We start from the raw sequence: 4163 nt of genomic DNA, 5'->3' as shown, positions 1-4163 counted from the left end.
CCTGCGGAAAGCAAAAATGGGAAACAAACCGAAGCACAATCCGAACCTACCTGTGGTTCTGAAAACATTTCCCCTGACTCCAGTTTTCATCAGAAGCATAATCTAAAACCTAAAAGAGCTTCCGAAAAATTCCCAATCCATCGTGAGTGCAGTCCACAAACACGCATCGGTAATTTTGGTGCCCTGCATTTGTTCTCCGGCTACCGTTGTATATACTTCAACACACTTAATGCTTGTTCACTGTTCAGAGCTGCCGTTTGTGTTCACACAGAATGGGGAACATTGAAACATTGGGTCACTTCGGTCTGCCCCATCAAAACAAGGAAATAACAACTTAAGAGTGGTTAGCATTTCAAGCTACTTTGATCCTTCGCAGATGCAAAACACTGCATTGACAGACACAATGAACTACTCACGAGATTTCTGAAGATTCTTCGACAACCCACAACCGGTTTTGCTTCTCTTGAGGCACATCAAGTAGACGTGGTCCTCGGGTTCCCGTCAGCACTATGTTCTACTTGAACCCAGATTGCTTGAAATTAGGGAATTTGGTTTAGACGGGAGTCTCAGCTGAAACCCAGCTGAATCTCTCGTTTATAGTGTTGTAGAAAATGTTTTAATTAACATTACTCCACAAGAAGCAGATAGCTCCGGATTTTGATTGCAAAGCTGAATCTTGAAAGCTTCTCTTATAGATTTTGCTACCCAGTCGATCAGTCCCAGTTATGTGTCGTTGCTATCACACGGTTATCTCTCAAATGCGCAGGTTTTAGCAGTCTTTTATATAAGTGTTCGGAAATCGGCCAAGAAAGGCACTGGCCCGTTTTACATATGTATATTTCGTTGCAACTGAAAGTGAATTTCCGGACGAAATTCGCGCACAGTGATCCGGCGCACTCTGGAACTTGGCTCAAAAAAATAATCTCCTAAAGAACAAACCTCATTGAGCAGCTTAAGGAAGAGTACTGGAAAATTTTTACTTGTCTTTTAGGTAGCCGAGTATTGGCTAGGTTACTGTGTTTCATTCTTATTTATGAAGTTCGTACCATTTTATAAAATACGATTTTGATAAATGTAATGCAGAGGATTTTTTTCCACATTAGTTCCCTCAGCACTGCCGGTCAATTGTCATCTGACGCGAAATAAATGGTGTACAGAAAAAATATATTGAATCCTTCCGGCATATTATTGGTCGCTTGTTCCAGTTCAGTCCAAGAGACTGTCTTTTCATCTGAAATTAAGTCCCGTATCTTCACCATATTTTCTCAGTCTGGCTGATAAGATCTCCTCTTACATACCCGAGGAACAGACACATAGGTTACTCGAATTTGATGCGAAAAAATTTAGTATTGCCTGAAGCACGTCGACTGACTAGTTCATGTCTGTCCTATGTGCTAAGTTATTTGGTTACGAGTTAGCACAGGATACATTTGGTGTCGTGGAAGACACTCCAAGAAGGGAAGACGCCTAAAGTTTAAATATAGATGAAACCATTACAGATGATTTCAAAAGAGTTTGATGAAGATAGGTAGATTTATAGCTGGGCAGCGTTTCGCTTTTGACACAAAAGCTTCTTCAGGCCAAGTGACCAGGTGACCGAGGTTAATCGAGATTTAAGGCAGAAGGAGAACCAATTAGCAATGCCAAGCTAAATCTCTGCTGCGTGACGGCCGAGGGATTTTCGTGTGTTAGGGTGGGTGAAGAAGTGTTGGGTCGATGGGGGAACCTACATGTATTTGGGTCCAGCCTAAGGTCTAGTTCTTCTGGTTCGGTTCATTTGATGTTCCCTCTTGAACGTCGTTTGAACTATCTGTCCGTCTGAGTGGATAAGCTAGTGCTAAGACAGTCCAACTCGGCTATCTAAGACCGCTTTCCATACGCTCGCCGGTTCCATACCCTCGATTTAATTCACGCTGTGATGTTTAGTAATTTCCACTGCCTCGGTTATCAGCTGCTGTGATGTGAATCGCATTCTTCGTCTTAAAACCTCCACATTCTCCAGATCTATTCTATGTTCCATGTCTAAGTCCTGTACCACCCTCGCTGAGTCTTTGGCCAGCGTTTTGTATTCTTCTGCATTCCTTTGTGGTTTGTTTATCCTTCCTTTAAGCTTACCAATTCTGGTGTGCAATTCCCTGGCAGTTTGTCCTACGTAAACCTTACTGCAATCGTTGCAGTTAATTTTATGCACGCAGTCCCTAGATCTTTCAACCGGCAAGGGAACTTCCAGTTGCACCAAAGCTGAGTGTAGCGCTTTTCTCTTCTGGGAAATTACTATTACGGATGTGTTGTTGTGGCTTCCATTGCGGTCAGAAATAATTTGCAACAGCAAACTCATCAACGCCCAACCAAACACTGACCTTTCTGGAACTGTGCAGCACCTTATGAATTCGCCACCTTATGCCCGCTCCAACACTTCATGACCGAGGAACGGTTTTATGCTACGCTAAATACGAGATACTTCCGAAGTCTAAATCCAATAAAACAAGGAGATCTCCTTGGTCCATAAATTTCTCCGTTTGCTTCTGTTGTTTATTGTTAATGTCGGGGTTCAACCTAAAAGTATAACAGGGTGTTGGATAATCTCTCGGCTCAAGAAGGCAGTTCAAAGTGTTTGTCTAGGGACAAATGTTAACAGAAAAACTCTTCACTGTCACTCTAATATTATTGATTGCATGGGATGAGTGATAATACAGCACCAGGGTCTGCTCAGTTTCCGGCCCTGAAACGGGTTGATAAACATACTATTATTGCAGTAAACTCGGTAAATAAACGCTCACTCCACAGTATTTCATTGTCGAGTTGAGTAGCCCAAAGTTCCGATGTTCAATAATGAAACTTTATATTCTCGGACAGGAGAAATAGTCACTCGACCCTACTCTGAGTGTGTTAAAGTAAATACATATCATGAGACCGACCATCCTGATCTCCGAGGGATGACAGCATACGGTAACATATGAATCAAGAAATCAAACGTGCATGGAGCGTCCGATTCTCTGAATGTGGGATACATAAACCGTTTGAGCTCCAACAAGCGGAATGCTTATTCTTCGGTGAGCGCATACAGATTAGCACAATTGGCGATGCGACCGAATCAAACGATCGATGGCTATCAATGGCCTCCACGTGCAGTCAGGAAGCAGCATCGAACTAGCAACTTTATCCATGAAAATGACGGAAACGAAAGTTTCCCTTGAAGCCACAAGTGCTTGTGAGCAGCACATGTCAAACAACCTTGTCGACTGCAGTTCAACTGAGGAATTACCGGTTGGAGCGCAGCACAAATCAGCAAGAAACTCAGACGGAGAATAGTTGACAGCTTCAACCAGCCCCCTTTGAATCATCGAAGACCGTGGAAGACAAACATGTTGACAAGGCTGATGGTTGTGCGACCAGTAGTGAATTAGGCATTCTTCATTAGTCACGCCTTCAACATAAGCACAGATGTGACCTATTTCATCAAGTAACACCGTGACACCACTTTTTTCAATATGCCAGCTCTCAAAGCCACCAGGACTTACTTTTTCAGAAACAAAAAATGCTGGTGCCCCAAACATTGTAGGTCCTTGCCATATGACTCAAAGAGGATGGCTGCAGTCGGTCAACAGATGCGTGGTATTTCCCCTTCTGGTCATGTTTTGCAAATGCTGGGTCTACAGAAGCACGCACGGAGACATTCACCAAGTTCCTTCATTCCGCACATTAAATTACGATTGATCTTCGGTGAACAAACTACTAATTGGCCCGGTTTTGGTCGCTGCTATGGTTGTCTATTTCCACCAGCGGCTGTAAATGATTCTTAGAAATGATAAAAAGTACCGAAGGTTTTCCGGAACGAGGTATTAATAAGGTGTATCTAGGTTCAGTGGTGATTTGTGCTGACCCAGTCGATCACTCCCCACTGGACCTGTAATCATGCTGATTGCAGGCTTCACGGGGGACTTTCCTTTGTCTCTGTTCGCTGTTGCGTCCTGACTGCACTCGATTTTCATCTATCATTCGATTGGTGAGATTGGAGAGGTTTCGCCACTTGTGCATCTCCGTGTGCCCTTGCAGCCAAGGGCTCAACGATCCTGTCTCTCGCATTGTGCGCTTCTGATCGCTTGATGTAATTGTATCTGAGTACTGTCGCGCACGTTCAGCAGGAGGGCTGAGCTCATTGT

The sequence above is a fragment of the Opisthorchis viverrini genome (assembly GCF_000715545.1).
Source record: "Opisthorchis viverrini unplaced genomic scaffold opera_v5_246, whole genome shotgun sequence".
Classification (NCBI taxonomy): Eukaryota; Metazoa; Platyhelminthes; class Trematoda; order Opisthorchiida; family Opisthorchiidae; genus Opisthorchis; species Opisthorchis viverrini.
This window is presented reverse-complemented; position numbering follows the sequence as displayed.